The sequence below is a fragment of the Haliotis cracherodii genome, unplaced genomic scaffold (genome assembly GCF_022045235.1).
Source record: "Haliotis cracherodii isolate W230 unplaced genomic scaffold, xgHalCrac1.p SCAF_6, whole genome shotgun sequence".
NCBI lineage: Eukaryota > Metazoa > Mollusca > Gastropoda > Lepetellida > Haliotidae > Haliotis > Haliotis cracherodii.
In genome coordinates, this window is record NW_027266319.1 from 19,881,653 (window position 1) to 19,904,899 (window position 23,247).

The following is a 23,247-nucleotide window of genomic DNA, read 5'->3' on the forward strand; positions in this document are numbered from 1 at the left end:
GTTAGCTCCAAAACACGACTACGATACCTGTATCAAATACATCACCATCGTATACCATTTCTTGTTTGATTCATGTTTAGCTACCATCAAACATGGGTGTATGCTTACCTTTGCCCGGTAGTGTATTTGCCAACTGCGCACAATTTCAGCTCTCAAATTGAAAAATGTATTTTAATTTATTTCATATTATTATTTTTCCCTTTGCGTTACACACTCACAAATAAATAAACATTAGATACATAGACATATAAACATTGCTTTTTCGCTGTCAAAACAGATGTTCCCTTTTATTATAACAATTTATTCTCATTAAATATTAATTTAGTTGGGATTATTTTTTGTGTGGTAAGTTTGTAAGGTCAAAATGCATGCAAAGGAAACCCAGGTCTTGGAGACACTGAGCTTCCGGACATTTATTTTTCATAGCAATAGCTTCCGAACATGATTTAGTATTGAATTATTTATACCCTGCTATGAAAAAAGTCAGGTATATTGTAATATTTGTTTTTATATTTCTCATAATTTAGAAATTATCTCTTATATATATACTAACGAAAATATTTCAATTATGTCAAGGGCGATAGGACCGCGAAGATGATAGATGGGGTATGGGTGACGCAATGATCTAAGGCGTTCCAATTTGCTTGATAGAGTTTTGTCCCTTAGTAGTGCCAGGATCCAGTGATCGCCTTAGGCGAACGGGCCACCAGTGAACTACCTTCACGACACAATTTCGGCGCCTTCAACCACTGTGTCTTACGTGCCCAATCTACCCTGGGTACATGGGCACAACGTGTGAAGCCCGTTTCTGAGATCGCCCGCCGTGATATTGCTGGAACATTGCTAAAAGCGGTGTAAAACCAAACTCAATCAATCAATCTAACCTCTTTAAAAAATAAACCCAGACATTCTTCGAGATCATGTTTCCCTCTCAGTCGTTCCAGAACACCATGTCAGCTCAGTCATACTTCAATAGTAAAGATTATATCTTCAAGAAGCCAAACTTGACATTTTAAACTCTATTGGCAATAACGCCATTAATTGATTCACATTTATACACGAACGTTCTTGTCAATGCTCTAAATATCATGGAAACAAGATGACGTGAAAATAACGCAGTGTTTCCGAGCGTGTAGGAGGGCGAATGAAAACGTCTTTCACAACGTCACAATGTTTGCACGCCTCTCGCCACGGCTCAAAGACTGACTTGCGGATCTGTAACGCAAGAGCTCCATGCAGTAAATGCCGATTCCACACAATAGTAAATCCGACACAAGTGTGCTTCACTAAAGTTGAAGTGAATAGGGAACTGGTGCGGCTACAAGTTTCCGCCCGTGACAAGCAATGCTACTACTTAATCACCAGTCGTGCTATAACATCTCTATGTAATCAGTGTATCGACCGGCACTGGCTAATGGACAGGTGACAGGTAGTGAAATAAGTTGCTGCCAGACATTGATCAGGTAATACGTTGTGTAAGCACCGTGAGATTGTCCCTGGGGTGACATTTGGCTCTCATGGGTGTCTTACAGCCGTGGGTAAACACATGCATGTGTCTTGTAGGCGTCGTGCATGTTGAAGGATGCAGTTAAGAAGCCCGGTTGCTAGGGGTCATGAAATCAATGCTATGAATTCTCGGATGTGTACTATGTAAATACAACACGTCAACCATCGAGAGTAATCAGTCTCGGGTATCTGCCAAAACGTATTCCGTGGGGCGTAAATGGCAAATATTGGAGAATTATATGAATGGATCACTGAAAATCAGCAAGGACGCCAGGTGTTCGCGAAAAGGGTACGCATGTCCTGGTGTACCTGTACACCCCTCAGCCATAATTTGCATAAAAAAGTAACAGTTTGTTTGCCTCAATATTGCATAACAATTATAATACCCCATTCTCTCTAACCCGATAAGAGCATTTAGAGGAGAGGAGGTCCACGTGTCTTGTGAAAGCTGATGAATCAGTCATATGATGTATATTTTCGCGAATGCTGCTCGTCACGAGATGAGAGATACATCATATTTCACTAGACACATGAAATATCATATTTTAAATTATTATATACTTCATTTGTTATTGACAGTGTATGTTTTAAAACGAATTATTAAAAACAATTAATACGAAAAATCTAAATTCCCCTTACCATACATATTGACCATGTCACACATGACACGTAAACACGATATAGAGCTAATATAGAAAAATGAAAAGATGAAAATAGTAATAACTCTAAAAATTACTCAGTATCGTTTAATTTACCTTTTGCTGTGACTTTATTTCACTTTATTCTGAATGAATAAATCCTCATTTTCTATTTGAGGTATTTAATCTAACTTAATGCACTCACGTCGCTACATAAATGCAAAACTCTTAAACCACATTTCACCTCACCTCACCTCACCAGAATCAGCTTGTCTGGTTCTATAGATAACTTGATACACATGTTTGTCACGAAGACTTCAAGTTAACAAGTTTCTGTAATTATATTTTACAAATAAACGACAAGTGGGAGTTGTTTATTGTACAAGAAAACACTGCAGGGAGAATAAACCATGAGGGGCGCAGGTGTTGTTGATAGAACAATGTAATGTTATATCGTGAAATAAACCACGCTTCGTTCTTCATTGTTCTTTGAGATTTATTACATAGCTGTCTAATATATATATATATATATGTACTATGTATTGCGACATCGATAATTTATGTACATATCACAAATTCCATCACGTCCAACACATGTTTTACTGTTTTACCAACTGGTACCTTACAAACTATACAGGTAATATATATTTATCTCAACGACATCCATATTTACATATGATCAAGTCACAACTCAACACCAACAGTACGTGATCTGGACCCCGTTCACATGTGACCGGCCCTCCTCATCATCAACTAACCCCGCAGCCCGCCTATAGCATGACATCAAAGGGGTTGAAACCGTTATACGGCTGGTGAATAACGTGGTGTTCTATACGTACCGACAGCACTTCGGGCAACGCGAACCAGGTCTACTTCAAATTACATCACACTCTTAACAGTCATCATCTATCTTGATTGTGTAAACACAATTTACGTACTGAGTTGGGTGATCTAATTGTTTTCTACTTTATCCACTTTATCCTTCATCTTTATCACTGTCTGGTTCTTTAGCGTTCTTCAGTGGATAGATACGAACGCACTTTGAAAGCGCATTTTTCTGATTTATTCCCCTACTTCAGCAATAGTCAGTTTTAGTTAGCACATAATAACTCATAAAAAGTTTGTGTGAGTGGCGGAGATACTGACAGAGCAGGACCTGCTTACTCTTTTTGAGAACACCTGGTGTCATCACTGACTTTCAAAGATCTGTTCATTTGGCTTTAGCCGCTATTTTACCTTTGACGCCCAGTGGAATGTGTTTCGATAGGTGATGGAGACACGTTGTTCTATGGCGTTGGCGTTTTGTATTTAACCGGATTTAATTACAATTGCGAATAACGCGTGCCTGCAGTACGCACTTTAACTCTAGCCATTTGGTTACCTCTTGAGCCATCACTGTTTCACATGACCAACATCCCCATTTTCAAATAATGTTGCAGATTATATTCATGATAATTCCCTTAAACCAGATTATATTAATAATTATTCCCTTAAACCAGATTATATTCATGATAATTCCCTTAAACCAGATTATATTAATAATTATTCCCTTAAACCAGATTATATTCATGATTATTCCCTTTAACCAGATTATATTCATGATTATTCCCTTAAACCAGATTATATTCATGATTATTCCCTTAAACCAGATTATATTTATGATTATTCCCCTTAAACTAGATTATATTCATGATTATTCCCTTAAACCAGATTATATTAATAATTATTCCCTTAAACCAGATTATATTCATGATTATTCCCTTAAACCAGATATATTCATGATTATTCCCTTAAACCAGATTTTATTCATGATTATTCCCTTAAAACACATGTATAACACTGCGGGTTCCATTTTCATTTATGTTTTTGGTTTACGGATTTTGATTGGGAAACCTTTCGGTATTTAGTAAAAGAGCATTTCGTTTTCGATATTGTCAGATAGTCCTTCGTGCCAGTGGGTATTTTGTATTCGTTATCTTGATTATCTTGTTTGATAATAAAAAGAAAAAACAATTTGAGTGACACACTCTCTTAAAATCTCATTGTTACGTTTAGTTGTATTTGACAAGATCCAGCAAGTCGCTTTCGGCGCTTGTTTCAGGCTGTAGCCAGGGCCAGCTTGTAGACGGACACAGAATTCAACACACGCAGGGGCATGATTAGCTTGCTCAAGAGAAGAGTAAACTGTCACTTGCAGAAAGCCCCTACAGCTCGCCTAACAATCAACGGATATGTGGGGGTCAGGAGGTAAGGCAGGGAAGTGGGTTTCATTGTGAAAAATCTATAAACATTCCATGGGTTTTGTTCGGAAAGAATCGAGGTTACACTTGCATCCCAATATAACTATCTTAACGTGAGAAATATCAACGTTATCTTCAGTTATCTGTGGGGTTATTTATTCAACAATAGCTATGACATCACGTTTCCTGAAAATATTATTTGAATTTACCTGATATTTGAATTGGTGTGAGAATCACAATGTGGGTATGGTGGGGTGAGGGGTGGGTGGTTGTAAGGGAGGGGTGGGTGCTTGTAAGTGTTGGGTTGTGGGTTGGGTGTTTGGAACGGGTGTGGGTGCCGGGTGGGTGGGTGGTTGGAAGGGTTTGGGTGAGGGTTTGGTGGTTGAAAGGTTAAGGTTGGGGTCAGGGTGTAATGTGTTTAAAACAGGGAGGGGGTGATGTCGTTGGGCTGGTGGAGGTTGTGTGGACGTCACATAAGAGAGGTTGGCTATGGAGTGTGTGAGGATGCAGGTGTGTGAGCGCGTGTACGCGTGCATGTGTGGTGTGTATGTGTGGAGGTGGGCGTGAAGGTGTTACGAAAGAGGTGATGTGGAAGGATTCTACGAAAGCAGAAGCAGGGCGGTGTGTGTGTGTGTGTGTGTGGGGGGGGGGGGGGGGGGGGGGGGGCAATTGGATGTTGTAGAGGAATTGAGAAGGTAGGGATGTAGTAGCCAAAAAACTAGCCAGAACGACCCGGATGGGTATCCAGTCCTGTTCAAAACAGGCGCATGAAGTCAACTACGTGAAAAAGGAGAGCCATTATCTGCCTATTGGTTTCCACCTGTCTCCATGCTGCACACACTCCACGGCTTCATTAAGAATCCACCCCGACATGATAGTGACGTTATATTAGCCGATAACTGAGACAAGGTTCGGAAACAATCTTTTGATCTTGCAGCTTGATGCATCGATTTATTTTTCCAAAGTCATGACAAGTAAACGGAATCGTTCAAGAAAGATGTGGCTGCTCTTTAACTCCGCGGTGCCATCTTTACAGGCAGATAATGTGACGCGCAATCCGCCCTACCGTCGTCTCCCTGCTGTTAACAGGGAGGTGGGTGTAATTGACTCATCTAATGGGGAAGGAGAGATGCGGAGCCTGGCCGAGTGAGTAAATATTGGTTCTTGGGACTCTTACGTTATCGGGAGTGTATACTACTCAAAACAAGTAAAAGAACACCCACAATTGGAAGGCTGTTTGTTGCCATACCCGCCAGACGTGACTGGTTAACTATTGTCGTTGAATTAATCGGATGTTCTTCATCATCTTTTGAGTAGTATTTATCACAACCAGGCGGCAGGGGCACTTCTTGCAGAATAATTAACACCTTGTAGCTACGACACGTAATAATTCGGTAATCATTATACAACAGTCTCGTGCAGCGGAAGTGGTATTGGAATTTTTAAATGTGGTCTCACGTTGGAACGCAAATAATAATTGTGTGTGTGTGTGTGTGTGTGAGAGAGAGAGAGAGAGAGAGAGAGAGAGAGAGAGAGAGAGAGAGAGAGAGAGAGAGAGAGAGAGAGAGTATTTTTTCGTTACAATAAGCCTCGTACAAAGGTAGCCGATGGAATATCATGTATTGAAAACAGCGATTTAACATCTTGGTTGGAATCCCGATGTTGGCCTTGGGTTGGTTGGTTGGTTGTTTAACGCCACACTCAGCAATATTCCAGCTATATGACGGCAGTCTGTAAATTATTGAGTCTGGACAATCTAGTGATTGATATCATGAGCATCGATCTACGCAATTGGGATCGATGACATGCATCAACCAAGTCGGCGAGTCTGACCACCCGATCCCGTTAGTCGCCTCTTACGACTTCGCTCGCAATGCGATTCACCGGAGGCAAGAAGAAACATGGCAGTGCTTAAACCAGGGACTAACACGGTGTCGAACTCGGGTGGTTACCGGGTAGGTTGGTCTGGCTGCTTTGGTGTATTATTATACCCGACATACCTGATGACCCATTGCCATTATACCTCATGAATATGCATTGATATTCTAATGTGTGAGCTAGCCCTCGCATGATGATATCCATTTTTCTACCCGATGACATTATAATTAGCAATTACATAACCCGGAGGCATTGCACAGTGTTATTAATTGGCACAGTTGTCCCTAACTAATTAGCCTGTCGCATGGTCTCGTATACATATTGAAAGATTTGTCAATTTATTTTTGTTACAATAAAATAACTGTTTGTAAAGGCGTCTCCTTCAACCAACACACATTGAACATAGTTCCAAACTTGTCAAAGCCGAGATATCTTTCCCTTCTTTGTGGTCCTCTTAGTTCTTGTAGGCACGGATGGGTGTGCAGAGTTGCGTCCCTTACAAGTGCCAGAAACCTATGAATGTGGGTTCTAATCCCCGATTATGTTTCTAGGTTGGTCAGCACCATACCCGTGCTCGTGGATTTCACCAAAGTGGTAGACGTCTGAGCCCGCATCACTTTGGGCTTTCCTCCCACATTAAGCCGACGCACCGTGACATAAATGAAATGCTGTTCAAAGCGGCGTTAAGTCGTATTCACTAACTCACTTTTGGTTTTTGAGGACCCGATAATTTTAGAACACTAACGATTTATGCTTGGGCCGATAACTGGCCGGACCCTTGACTCGTGAGCCCCCTCAAGGGTCTAACTGTCTCACCAGTGGATCTGAACAGGACGCCGCAAAGAAAACACTTTACGACAAATTATCCGCCGACGATGAATACAAACTTGTTTGATTTCAAACTGCATCTCATCACAAAAAAACAGTCTCTAACACTTACCTGAGGAAGCGGTTACCCTCAGCACTCACTCACAACCGCGCGGGGCACACGAGTGGTACATTCTCCTAGTAGTGTTTTATTGTAGGATAAACAACGACCACAAGTCGTTTATTTTTTATATGAGATATCAACATTATGTACAGCCTCTTTAAGGATGATGATAAAATGTACAAGCTTTGAAAATATTACCCGTATTTTAATAATGATGACTCCCTGGGGAACAACTCACTAGACACTACTAGTCATCAAGTCGAATCTCCAGAAATGACGTCATGATTGAACAATGTTTTATCGTGAATTAAACCACACTTCGTTCGTTATTGTTATTTGCGATTTATCGCGTAGCTAGATTATAGAGATGCATATACGACCCCGGACTGGGGTATAAAGACCTATGTATGACGTTATTCCGATGGAGCTTCCCTGTAATCACTTGGTTTCCTATTTCCTCAGGGTGGGTTGTCAAAAATATCTTCATTATGTGTTTTGAAGGAAATGACGGCAAGGTGAAGTTAAAACAAGAAACGAAAAAGATTTCCGACACAGGAGTATATCTTTGATGATTCAATATGCTTTGGATGTAAGAGATATATGTTTGCCGGCGGCCATCTTAAAAACAATGTTCAAAATGAATTTATTAGAGTTGACGTTTCTAAATTATGATAACTGATACGTTAGAATGCGAAAACTGTTCTCTAAATGTTTCCATCTGTAAATCAAGTTAAGAAAGAACAACGCATATGGCAGCAATATTCTATATAGGCTGGAGAAATAACCTCATCTTTAGCTCCATGAAAAATGACAGTTTTTGCAGTTTTGGAGGGTCGACACACAAATGGCATTAAGTCATTATTTGCTTCAAGCCCCTATCTATAATAAACCCGGCCCAGGGTCCCAGAAACAGAATACATGGTGATTGGGTCATACAAGTGTACAGGAGAAACACGTCTTTGTAGAAAAACAATTAATGAACATACAGATTAATTTACATTATGTAACACGCTCGGACAAGTTTCGGTGTATGAGGACATAACCGTAATACAATACACAAACTATGAATATCTCCCGAACTAAAACGTAGATTCAAACGATCATTTATTAATGAATGCACATGTCTATTAACAGAAACATTAATTCCGCTATTTTTTGCCTGCAGACATAACAGCGATCACGATGTCTACAGGTGTTGACAACGTGGTAGATAGTTGTATGTGGTTTTATTACGGTAGATAAATCATTGGACGAGTGTTATAATTTGATTGGTGCGTTTTGTATGTTGCAGCAGATGTTTCTAGCGATGACTTCATTCTCCAGGAAAAAAATCATTTAATATATTCTACACTAATAGGTACAGGTGAGTCCACACCTACGAATCACATGGAAGTACGTGAACCCTACCACTCAAACAAACCATGGCCAAGTCAGTTGTGAAGTGACAAGATGCTGCTGCCGTTTGATACATTAGGCTTGAATGTTTGATGTACTCAGATTGAACTGATCAACAGTCGACAGCAACACGATATTCTTACAAGCGTAACAACTCTCCCGATAGTCACAATACAGCACGTAACAAGAACACACAAGACAAACCTTGTACAATCATGATCATACAGTAGTAGTTATCCGGCAAATATAAGGTGTGTGTGTTGTGTTGTGTGTGCGTGTGTGTGTGTGTGTGTGTTGTGTGAGTTGTGTTGTATTGTGTGCATAGCGTGTTTGTGTGTGTGTGTTGTGTTGTTTTGTTTGTGTGTCGTGTGTGTACATGTGTGTGTGCGTGTTATGTCGTGTGTGTGTATGTTGTTGTGTGTTATGTTCTGTATGTTGTGTTTTGTTAGTGAGTGAGTGAGTATGGTTTTACGCCGCTTTTAGCAATATTCCAGCAATATCACGGCGGGGGACACCAGAAATGGGCTTCACACATTGTACCCATGTCGGGAATCGAACCCGGGTCTTCGGCGTGACGAGCTAACGCTTTAACCACTAGGCTACCCGACCGCCCCGTTTTGTTAGTGTGTTGTTGTGTTGTGTGTGTTGTGCGTGTGTTGTGTGTGTTGTGTTATGTTTTGTATGTTATTTTTTGTATGTGTTATGGGTATTATGTGTGCTGTGCTGTGTGTATTTATCCCGCAAATATAAGGTGTGTGTGTCGTATGTGATATGTTTTGTGTTGTGTGTAATTATCCTGCAACTATAAAGTGTGTGTGTTGTGTTATGTGTGTTGTGTGTGTGCTCTGTCTGTCTGTCTGTCTGTGTCTGCTGTTCTACGCCGCACTGTATTACAGCTATATGACGCCTGCCTGTAAATAATCGAGTCCGGACCACACGGTCCAGGTGTGGGCAACGATCCACGCTGTAAGGGGACAATGAAACGCTATCAACCAAGTCATCGAGCCTGACCACCGATCCATTACGTTGCTTTTTAAGACCAGCATGGGTTGCTGGGGACCAGTTCTACTCGGGAATCCCGGCGGGGCCACAAATACAAGCCTGGAAAAACGTTCAGCACTACTCCACCTCATTGTCCATATATTCCGAAATACAATGTACCATGTGACACGGAGCTCATGTTGATAAATATCTAAAATACCCGATGAAAAGATGGCATATATAACTGTGTGTTCCTCCAGATGGTCGTTAGGACTGGTCATATCACACGAGGCATGGTATAGTTTTACGCCGCTTTTAGCAATATTCCAGCAATATCATGGCAGGGAACACCAGAAATGGGCTTCACACACTGTACCCATTTTGGGAATCGAACCCGGGTCGTCGGCGTGACGTGCGAACGCTTTGACCAAAACATTATACGTTATAAAAACGTTAACAGGTTGAAAACATTCGCCGAAACCCTGCAAACTAAAGGTCCAAAACAAAACAATGATACCCGCATCATCACCATTGAAAACCATTTCTTATGTTTATTTTTTTTCAAACATTGGTGTACGCTTTATTTTGCTCGGCAGTTTATTTATGTGCGATCTGCATGCAGTTTTAACGTCAACGAGAAGCATAATTTTTCTTGATTTAACGTGCTTCATCAAAGTATGCATCTAAGCGGCGTCATATAGCGAATTATTAGCGAGCACCAAAGACGGTGTGTACTTTCTTTTGTCCGGCAGTTTAGTAATGGAGCAGTTACATATTAGGTAATCGATTCCGATTTCTGTATTTTAATACGAGTACGTCACTTTGAAAATAAAAAATAAAAGTGTTTTGTCATAACCTAAAAACGCAGATATGATTTCAAAGCATTACCATTGTATGTGGAAAAACAGAGAGCGATGCCTAACACTTCTTCAAGTGTAAAGTATAACAAATAATTATATCAACATCAACTTGTGGAGTGTTTCAATACAAACACCTACCTGTATCCCTCCTAGTATATAGAACGCTATAGGCACGTGACTCATGTTTCTGTAACGGAAGACCTTCCGTGGCTGAGGAGGAATTTCAACAGAGACATTTTCCTTCTTCTCAATAGCGGTGTGGGGTTCGACGGTGTACCCGTCGACGAAGGGGGTGCAGTCCATATTGAGTAGGAACGCTGATGCTATCATTGGACTGACGAACGCCCCAAGACCATAGCAGCAATGCATCGCCTGTAGACAAGGACATACATACGGTAACAACAGAGAAGTCTGTTAATGTTTAACTTCGCGTCCAAGATTATTGTAATTACATAGCGACGTGCATACACGTGTGTGTGTTTGTACTAGTCCTGACTGAAGCCGATATTATAGTGCTAGCCCACTGAGATACCATTCAGTTTAACATGAATACCCCACTCAGACACAGTATACTGACTCCGGGCCGACCAGCCCCTTAATGCTGAGCGCCAGACAAGGTAACAACAAGTACCATCTTCAAACGTATTTTGGTGTGACGCGGACGGGGATCGAACCCCGAACCTTCCGTTCTCCGGGCGGACGATCTACCACTAGACCACGGAGGCGGTCGAACGCCTCTTCGAACAGTGTCAGCTTGATGTGGGAGAAAAGCCAGGAGCGTTGCTGGTCTTAGATGGTTACTTTGGTGAAACACACGAGCACGGATATGGTGCTGACAAACCTAGGATCATAACCACGACAAAACAAGGATTCCAATGCACTGGCCCGAGAAAGTGGCGAGCCTCTGAACGACCAGGCCAACCAAGACGGAATGAGTTGTATTTTACGCTGCTTTTAGCAATACTTCAGCAATATCACGGCGGGGGACACCAGAAATGAGCTTCATACACTGTACCCATGTGGGGAATCGAACCCGGGTCTTCGGCGTGAAGAGCGAATGCGCTTTGTTAACTTGGCTCCCTACAACCCCCCCCCCCCCCCCTCCCCCTGGCGAATTAAATATAATTATATGAAAAAATCGGGTGTTCCTTAACTTCTTTTGAGCTGAATAGAGAGCAGCTTCCTTCTTTAGCTGAATGTATTTTGTACCACTGCCTGAACATTACACAACCGTTAAAAAACACTCTAGATACATAAATGAATTATAGTTTGTTAATTTTCCTCTGATATAGGGATTTCGAGATATATTTCTGTTCACTTAGCCAGTCAAATATGGAACTATCTGTATTCATGGTATGCTTGTGAATTGTCACGTGACAAATGTCCATTCCAGTAAAACAATAACGATGGTAATAATTAATAATCGAGTCTCGGCCAGACAAGCCATTGGTGAATAGTGGCCCAGGGATTGACACGACCACTACTCCGTTAGACCGAGACTAGTGAAACTCTAGAGGGGCTAGTTGTTTTCTCCCAATATCTACATATATTATATAAGCAGCTGTCCAAACTAGTGAGCTGAGGATAACCTAGATTTGACCAATGGTGTCAACTCCCATTGGTCCAAGCTGTCGGGGCACGCACGCACGCTCGCACGCTCGCACGCACGCACTCAGGCAGGCACCTGTTCGCACGCACAACAAACGGGACACGGTGTCCCCACCCGATCCATAAGCACCACCCGGACAAACAGTGCTCTCAAACTGATGAACTTTGAACGATAAGCCGTTTTCACCCCAAACAGCTCACCTGGAGGAACGGACCGACGTTCTTGCCGAAGAGGGTGATCATGCGCAGATTGGCGATGGTGTCGATGCAGCCCATGCACCAGCCCATGATCATCAACACCACGATGAGGCCCCCGAGGGTGTCGCAGGCGGGGATGAGGACCATGGAGAAGGAGACGCCGGCTGCACCCACAAGGAGAAGGATGTTGTTCTGGACCCTGGAAATAAACAGAAACAATATATATATATATGTAGGTCTTGGAGTAAACAGACACAATCTTTGACTAAATAGACACAATAATAGCTGTATGTCTTCAAGTAAACAGACGCAATAAATAAATGTAGGTCTGGGAGTAAACAGACACAATCTTTGACTTAATAGACACAACAATAGCTGTATATCTGGAATTAAACAGACACAATAAATAAATAAATGTAGGTCTGGGAGTAAACAGACAATTACAATTATATCGAACTAAAATCGGGAAGGAAGAGTAAGGTTGCTTCATGCCATCTTCGATTATCCAGGGAATTACATCTTCATTCTATTACGATAAATACCCATCAGCTACAAGTGTTAAGCCCAACTCACCCATTAGCTACAATAGTTTCCTTTTAAGCCCGATTCATATTACAAGACGTGAAAAGTAGCCGCCCAATCAAATCAGACCCATGAGCGAGAGAGAAGTTAGTGACAAGAGATACTGAGATAGTGACGTCACTTCAGAAAAGAAGCTTTGTTGGCGACGGGTGAGGTGGTAGTGAAATGGGGTTTAGCGTCGTGTTCAAGATTATTGCACTTATATAGCGACGTAAATGCACGTGTGTGTGTGTGTGCGTGCGTGCGTGCGTGCGTGCGTGCGTGCGTGCGTGTGCTCGTATTATCTCTGACCAATGACGTTTTTATAGTGTTAGCCCTCTGAGATACCAAGCCGCATTTTGGTATGGCGTGACTGGGTATCGAACCAACGACCTTCCGCTCTCCGGGTAAACACCCTATCCACTTGACCACGGAGGCGGTCTGTTTCTGAATGAGTCGAATGTATTTCTCTCAATAGAATGGAGGTACAATACATTAGGTAACCGAGCTGCTCCCAGCTGACACCCACTCTACTGCTGATGCGTCATACGGTTCAGTCCGAAGGAGATCTGTTACATTTACAGACATCAATCTAAAAGATGGCCGGGGTCTTATCAGAAGAACCAGCATTGCAATAGGATACTTTCTTTGAAATAGAAAAAAGTAAAAAGATAAAATATTTACTAAATTTGAACAGCTCATCTTTCAAATGCGCAAATTTCCCGGAATAGGTGCACGATTCCAAAATGGGTCCCTTATTGACCACTACACGACTTCACACAATCGCAGATAAAAACTTCATAGGGGAGACCAATTCTGGGTTCTCTTCACTTTTTGCAAAGCTCAAAGGCTTAAAAATGGCATAACTCTTGCTTATCTAACCCGTCATATTCTACAACGAAAGCGCATATGTTCCACAAAAAAATCCAATTGTCCATCCACGCACAGGTGTAGTTTTATGAAACATGTGTGTCTGCATAGTCATTATGCACTGTGAATATATGGTGCGTTCTCTGAGCCTTGTCATTTTGTATACAGAACGTACTGGTATATCAGCACTGTTTATTTGTTTTCTTGTTGTTTAACGCCGCACTTGGCAATATTCCAGGTATATGACGGCGGTCTGTAAATAATCCAGCCGCGGCCAGAAAATCCAGTGATTGACATCATGAGCAATTGAGATACGATGGCCTGATCAACCAAGTCAGAGAGACTGACCGAACATTCCCCATAGTCGCCTCTTAAGACAAGCATGGGTTGCTGAAGACCGAATAACACGGATCTTAGCGGGGGTATCAGAATTGACCTCTAAATTTAATTGGAAGCCAAACAATTCTTATGCATGTGTTTATTACGACTATACTTTACGAGATGACGCGGCCCCTCGAAACTGAATTAAAGAAGGTTTAAATTTCCTTATTCTGGAATGTATCTAAATTCTGGACTGAAAACAACGCGGATCAAACTTTATAATAGAGGAACAAATCCAAATATAGTTGCAGTTAATGTTGCTTAGTATAGGAGATATACTCCCCTGATATACCCCGTTGATGTATTCTAAGAATGTATTCTAGTGACAGCCCAGTGATATATCCCCGTGATATACTTTAGTGATATATGCCAGTGATATACATCAGTGATATTCCTCAGGATATATTTTGGCGATATACTCCTGTGAAATATTCTTGTGATATACTCCAGTGATATGCCTCAGTGATATATTGTAGTGATATACTCCAGTGATATACATCAGTGATATATTGCAGTGATATACTTTAGTCATTATACAGCAGTGATATTCCTCAGTGATATATTCTAGCGATATTCTCCTGTGGTAGTGACATACACCAGTGATATTCCTCAGTGATATATTTTAGCGATATTCTCCTGTGGTAGTGACATACACCAGTGATATTCCTCAGTGATATATTTTAGCGATATTCTCCTGTGGTAGTGACATACATCAGTGATATTCCCCAGGGATATATTTTAGCGATATTCTCCTGTGGTAGTGACATACACCAGTGATATAACGAATACAATCCACCTCCCTCTACGTCAGTCATATCCCATCAGCGGTATATGAAACACAATTGCCTCTCACATCGCAGCAGTCCCCTGATGCCATAAATGACTCATTAAATTATAAATGATGAAAGCAATATGCGCAAATGATACTTTGTAAATTCATGATCAAATGTGATAACAGAAATTACCATTCATATCAGATTTCGTGTATTTATTAATACTCATATATAACACACTCCGGCAATAGATTTGCGCAAGTTATTTTTTTCTGCATCATTGACGACAGAGTTTCAGAGTTTCAGAGTTTCAGAGATAAAGGCCTTGTAGTGTTTTGGCGAATCTAGTTAAGTATTTACGAGTGAGTGAGTGGGTGGGCGAGTAGGTGGATGAGTGAGTGGGTGGGTGGTATTCGAGTGAGTTAAATTAAGTCGAGTCTGACTCGAACACGTTTTAAAATTATAATGGTACCAAATAGCAATATATTTCATATTGACTTAAAACCAGTTGGAGAAAATTGAAAATATCTGACTATTAAACAACGATACAACCGAAAAATGTGTCTCTTGATTGACAGCAACAAACTACAGTCACCATTAACAATGATTTCTGTAGCTTTGAATCTTGCACAGTGGTTCCATTTCAATCAATTATCGAGAAGGCTTAATTTCTCACTATGAATGTCTTACGACAGTAACTATATAGGGAATGACTTTTTTCAGGTGAACATTTGACTTGTCTTTGCATGCGTTTGCGACACATGTTTATGATATAGTCGAAATCCTACAATGGTCGGTGCTTTTAGTAAAAATGATCATGATTATGGAAATGGTTGATGTTTTTTCTCTCTGGGTGTACTGAACAAAAACAGCCGTCTCATGAGGCTCGAGAGGCACGACGTGGGGATTTGGCAGACTCTGTATCATCATGCCCTGATGACGTGAGATGCTGCCATTGCTGTCAGTCAATGATTTGTCTGGCCCAGACTGGATTATTAGCTGACCGTGATATAGCTGAATATTGTTGACTGCCGCGTTAAACAAAACTCTGGAATGGAAATGAAATGCCACTGTACCTACAGGATAAGTTCATCTCGTCTATTGCAACCTAGAGACTTACCATTCACATGCCCCTAAATAGTTAATTAACCATCTGCAGATCGAAAGAAATACCGATCAGAGGTTCTCAACCTCACAAGTGTTTTTCGTCATAGGTTGAAAGCTCTAATGCCATGCCCTGTGACATTTACACAGTGAAAACATGCCCTTGTCTACTGTTATGTACTTTCCTTGACACATTCACCCATCTGGTCTGCATCCCAGCTACTCCTGCGTGCCGCATCCTGCCACAAGGACATCAAACTGAGTCCTGCAAGAACACCACGTCTTTCGCCTAAGTAATTCCAGATGACGCGAAATCTTACAATGACAGAGCGTTATTACCCACTTGTGTAGTTAATCACCCAGAGGTTGGAGAAAAAGTAATTGGATTTGACTTGTATGGCTCACGTTCCAGCTCTGGGACAGGCTCTGCTGGCGAGTCAGAGAGAAGACACTTCGTCGTTATGGAGGCACATGCACCGGGCACAACGTACTGAATTCCCTAGTGCAAATAGGCAGAGGAATTTCTGAGATTTAGATACAAGAATTTCATAACCTAATAGCTATAACAGATAGGGTGTAATACGGAAAATGGTTCGAAATATAAACATGGGTGTATACTTTCTTTTGCCGGGCAGTGTATATACGGTTTGTTCGTATTTGTTTGATATTCTTTTGTATAAACAGTTTTTGAAGCAGAATGAAGTTGATCTTATGTGCGTTTTGGAATATACAACCTTTGATATGTGTTTACAAAGCACATGTGGAAATGCGAAGCACACATGGATGGTTACAGCACACACTGTTTATCTTACAAAATGAGTGTCAACAAATAACAATCTAGGAATGGCCTGAACAATTTGTTTACAGAAATTCTGCAGTACCGGCAATCAGTGTCCAATATTAGTACCAAGATAATCCCCAAGTATAAAAACAGATCAAATCTCCACTTAACTAGCATCGTTTGTCCTCATCTATTTTATGAAGACTTTATGACAGTATGTGTGTGTGGGGTGTGTGTGTGTGTGTGTGGGGGGGGGGGGGGGGGGGGGGGGGTGGTATGTGTTTGTGTGTCTGTTGTGTGGCCACGTGGTACTCGTTGCGTGGTGTTCCGACTATTTGACCTCTCTAACAGCAACACACACACGCACACACACACACACACACACACACACACACACACACACACACACACACACACACACACACACACACACACACACACACACACGCACACACACACGCACACACACACACACACACACACACACCGATATACACACACACCATACACACACACGTTTGGATTTGAAAAACAGGGTGCCAATTTGTATAATTATCATTTGGAACTCAAACACTTAGAAGCTCTGAGTGCTCGGAGGCCAAGGGCATGATGACCCCACACTGCCGCCACGCTAAAGACACCATGCCATAGTGCTCGTTGATCATTGTCTTGACGAATAGTGTCCATGCCCTGGGCACTGAACGAATAGAGCGGGTGAGAGATCTTGTTGATCAGTCTGTTATTGTCAGCCTGTTGGCACCCAAGGATGCCAGGTTGAGCTGATCTGTAACTGAGCAACGTGACACATGCTGCCATCAAATGATACTGCATAGATGAGTACATTGGAATCCGTAATGATTTGTCATTTGGAAATCATTCAGCTATTTAACGTCCATTATATATTTTGATTGTGATTATTAATAAATATGGACGCCCACAGGCAGACATACACACCAGCAGGGACCAACAGTGATTATTAATAAACGACAGTTTGCGGCAACAATAGACCGTTATTTTGACAAGAATAAACCCTAGTGTTGACAGAAATCTACAATAATATGACAAGAACATACCGTTATTTTGACAAGAATATACCGATGTGTTGACAGGAGTTTACAATTGATGACAAGAATATACCCATGTGTTGACAGGAGTTTACAATTGATGACAAGAATATACCCATGTGTTGACAGGAGTTTACAATTGATGACAAGAATATACCCATGTGTTGAGAAGAGTTTACAATTGATGACAAGAATATACCCATGTGTTGACAGGAGTTTACAATTGATGACAAGAATATACCGATGTGTTGAGAAGAGTTTACAATTGATGACAAGAACATACCCATGTGCTGGCAGGAATTTACAATTGATGACAATATTATACCGATGTGTTGACAGGAGTTTACAATTGATGACAAGAATATACCCATGTGTTGACAGGAGTTTACAATTGATGACAAGAATATACCGATGTGTTGACAGGAGTTTACAATTGATGACAAGAATATACCCATGTGTTGACAGGAGTTTACAATTGATGACAAGAATATACCCATGTGTTGACAGGAGTTTACAATTGATGACAAGAATATACCGATGTTTTGCCAGGAGTTTACAATTGATGACAAGAATATACAGTTATTTCAGACGAACACGTCAGTAAACTAATTGCATTGTCTCGCAACTGGAGGTGGCATCTTGAGGCTTGGCGAGCAGTGCCGTGGTGATTGGGTTAATGTGAGTATAGAGCCCCTCAGATCTGAGGGTTAGCTGCAGACAACGAGAGGGCGCCATGGCTGACTTCGTCAAAGGCAGTGCCAATAGTAATCAGCGATTGGACACTCGTTTGAAGAAATCTTAATTAATTTAGTTAATTGGTTATTTTCTATGTCACAGCAGGGCAGAACATGCTTATCCACATGGAGGGCACATTATGTCACAGTAAGGCAGAACATGCTTACCCATATGAAGAGCACTTCATGTCACCGTAATTCAGAACATGTATATCCATATGGAGGGCACATTATGTCACAGTAAGGCAGAACATGCTTACCCATATGAAGAGCACATCATGTCACCGTAATTCAGAACATGCTTATCCATATGGAGGGCACATTATGTCACAGTAAGGCAGAACATGCTTACCCATATGAAGAGCACTTCATGTCACCGTAATTCAGAACATGTATATCCATATGGAGGGCACATTATGTCACAGTAAGGCAGAACATGCTTACCCATATGAAGAGCACATCATGTCACCGTAATTCAGAACATGCTTATCCATATGGAGAGCACATTATGTCACAGTAAGGCAGAACATGCCTACCCATATGAAGAGCACATTATGTCACAGTAAGGCAGAACATGCATATCCATATGAAGAGCACATTATGTCACAGCAAGACAGAACATGCTTACTCATATGAAGAGCACATTATGTCACAGTAAGGCAGAACATGCATATCCATATGAAGAGCACATTATGTCACAGTAAGGCAGAACATGCCTACCCATATGAAGAGCACATTATGTCACAGTAAGGCAGAACATGCATATCCATATGAAGGGCACATTATGTCACAGTAAGGCAGAACATGCTTACCCATATCAAGAGCACATTATGTCACAGTAAGGCAGAACATGCATATCCATATGAAGGGCACATTATGTCACAGTAAGGCAGATCATGCATATCCATATGAAGAGCACATTATGTCACAGTAAGGCAGAACATGCTTACCCATATGAAGAGCACATTATGTCACAGTAAGGCAGAACATGCATATCCATATGAAGAGCACATTATGTCACAGTAGGGCAGAACATGCTTACCCATATGAAGAGCACATCATGTCACAGTAAGGCAGAACATGCATATCCATATGAAGAGCACATTATGTCACAGTAAGGCAGAACATGCATATCCATATGAAGAGCACATTATGTCACAGTAAGGCAGAACATGCATATCCATATGAAGAGCACATTATGTCACAGTAAGGCAGAACATGCTTACCCATATGAAGGGCACATTATGTCACAGTAAGGCAGAACATGCTTACCCATATGAAGAGCACATTATGTCATAGTAAGGCAGAACGTGCATATCCATATGAAGAGCACATTATGTCACAGTAAGGCAGAACATGCTTACCCATATGAAGGGCACATTATGTCACAGAAAGGCAGAACATGCTTACCCATATGAAGAGCACATTATGTCACAGTAAGGCAGAACGTGCATATCCATATGAAGAGCACATTATGTCACAGTAAGGCAGAACATGCATATCCATATGAAGAGCACATTATGTCACAGTAAGGCAGAACATGCTTACCCATATGAAGGGCACATTATGTCACAGAAAGGCAGAACATGCTTACCCATATGAAGAGCACATTATGTCACAGTAAGGCAGAACGTGCATATCCATATGAAGAGCACATTATGTCACAGTAAGGCAGAACATGCATATCCATATGAAGGGAACATTATGTCACAGTAAGGCAGAACATGCTTACCCATATGAAGGGAACATTATGTCACAGTAAGGCAGAACATGCATATCCATATGAAGGGCACATTATGTCACAGTAAGGCAGAACATGCATATCCATATGAAGGGAACATTATGTCACAGTAAGGCAGAATATGCTTACCCATATGAAGAGCACATTATGTCACAGCAAGACAGAACATTCTTATCCATATGAATGGCACATTATGTCACAGCAAGACAGAACCTACCCACACATAAGTTGTCACAGAAGTATACTATAATATATTCAAGGCATAATATTTACAATACATTCATCCGAGGTACGACGATGTTGTTATTTATCTGAATTGAACTCAGATAGCATATATTTGATAACAATATCATGACACTGACATTCTCTTACTTAACAACGATGTGTAGGGAAAGGAATTTCAAGAAAGCGGAGCATGTGATGAATCGGATCTGTCCCAGTAGGATCCATGTTAATATTAATACAGTGTTACATACGTCATATTCTCTGCCCGAAAGGTGATAGTGCCACGTGGCCACAGAGAGTTAAAGGGCACCTTTCATCTTGACATTAATTATCCTATTGGTTTGTAAACTCAATGGATCCATCACACAGGAAACATGATGCACCAGTTAAAGTAGGCTGAACCCATAAGGCCATTATCATCGGAACATGTTATCTTTATCACATCATGGGATGATCTTCCCATCACATCCATAGACCAGTGCCCGGGGGAGCCGACAGCACTAAAGCACCACCCCTGGGGACACAGTAACCATATACAGACATCACCTGAATAGACTCAAACTAACTTCTGGCGCCTCAAAACACTCAAGTTGAAAGACGCAGCTTTGTAGCCTGGCGAAATATAATCACAGGACAAGGACTAATTGGATCACGCAAAACGTATTATAATATTGGTATTCCAAGGTGCTTGGTTCAGCTGGGTATTGTATTAATTACCATGGTTATTCTGACCGCAACAATGGGGCAGTGACCAGAGACAGACAAAGCTATTCTTAGCCCACTCATTCAGGTAATGAAATTTGTCGACTGTTGCAAGGGATGGACCTCAGCTCTCAGACCGGCACGAACCATTACGAACATATCCAATTATTATCGATTTGATTGGAACATGGGCACCTAAAGTAACGAGAACGTTGTTACCACGTCCACGTCGCGGCACGCTCAGTCGGTTCCACGATGACGTTAACGCTGACGGAATAAACTCCAAATAGAATTCTGAAATGTCTTTGTAATCCAAAGATATCTCATATCCAACGTTTTTGACTGTTTGCATTTCCTGATGAAAATGTGGTTTGGAGTTTGGAAGGTCTGGCGACTCTGATGAAACACAGAGCATGGGTATGGTGCTGACAATTGAAGATCATAATTAGGGCGAGTCTGGGATTCGAACCCATGATCAAAAGATACTGCCAGGCCCTTGGGACACCACTCACAACGTCTAACATGTGAGTGTAAGTGTAGAGGCAGTGGTTTGTGCGTTCACGCAGTAACCCTGAGCTTGAGTCCTAGTCACTTTGATGCCATATGTAGTATTCTGTGATATTCCATACACCCGAGACCTTAGACAAAACCCACAGGAGTGACATATCCAAGAGTTATGTCCAACGATATTATAAACAGTTAAAAAAAACACACACCATACTTTGCATTTTCAATTTTCAAACATTCGTTTATAATCATAATTAATAATAATAAATACCTATAAAAATATGAATAACCCATTTCCATAATCAGAAGAAATCTTCATTGTACTATTCCGATTATATCAAGAGCATGTGCTTATGAATCACTATAGAATAGCGATGATTCCAGGTCTTCGCGAAAAGGTCAGCGTATCCTGCCCCACCGGTCAACCATACATATCCTGACTCCCTATTCCCACCCACACATCTCCACCGTTCACATCACCACCCCCGAACCACCACCACCCACACCCAATGCGCCGTCATCGGGTCTCTAAGGATGCCTTTGATATTTAAATCCGTAATCTTCTCGTAACATACGCTCAGCAATAGAATAAATACGTGTTTTTCCTTCGTGGGCGTTATGCTATTTAAGAATTATTGTTTGAAGGGTGCTACTTTTTTTAAACATAATTGTGTTTAGTATTTGTATGGGAAGGATTTCCTGAAATCGTCGTTGGCAATGTCTGATTGAGGTGTCAGCTCACAGTTGTAGCTTAAGGGCATAATGATATTTACATTGATTAGAAAACAGATACCCCATCTGTGTGACGGCTTAGCTATTGGAGTGGGAAGTTCAGTCTTCACGTTTGCGTTCCCTAATCAAATTCTTACTTTGCTAGTTTCCGGGTCAGCCGAAGCCACGCAGTGTGATAAATGCTTAATCACGTTTGGATGAAAAGGTTTAGTGAAAGGGAACTATTCTTCAGGCAAGCTTCGTTGTACCAATACCTGGTATTTGAAAATCTGGATAAAGAAAATACAATTTAATAAATAACTATTCACGTTGTTTTGTTTCCACTGTTTTGAGAGCAATATGGATATTTGCCCAACATATGTCGTATCCGATGACGATTTGGCACTTGGCTGCTTCTTCAATCAGAATATTTTCAGTTCACATAACCGCTCCATTTGCTGCATCGATCGTATGTTAGGATGAGCGAGTGTGAATGACAGGCCATATGCTTTGACTGCAGAAACCAAGCTATTAATTCATACATTTATTTGCTTTTATTGACAGAGTGCATAATTGATCCGATCAGCTGGAATAGGTTTAATACCAGCAACCGGATCTATAACGCACTCCGGGACCCAGGATTAAAGCTGGTATACGGTTGAAGATTTAGATATACATGACCGGATGACAGAGCCATATTTCAAATACTGACAAGTGTCATTTTATCTAAATAGGCCAAATAGCTACGGATGATCATCCTTTCGGGCAGATACCCATGACAAAGCTCTCTTCCCATCGCCGAAGTGTTCGTAAAGGACAGTGATAAGCGGGAATATCATTCATCATCAGTATCTATAC

At 41.2% G+C, this 23,247-nt stretch overlaps 1 pseudogene; it reads right to left on the reverse strand.

Annotated features, from left to right (window-relative positions):
* Positions 1-23,247, reverse strand: part of LOC139444773 (major facilitator superfamily domain-containing protein 4A-like) — a 116,356-nt pseudogene that overhangs the window by 21,351 nt on the left and 71,758 nt on the right.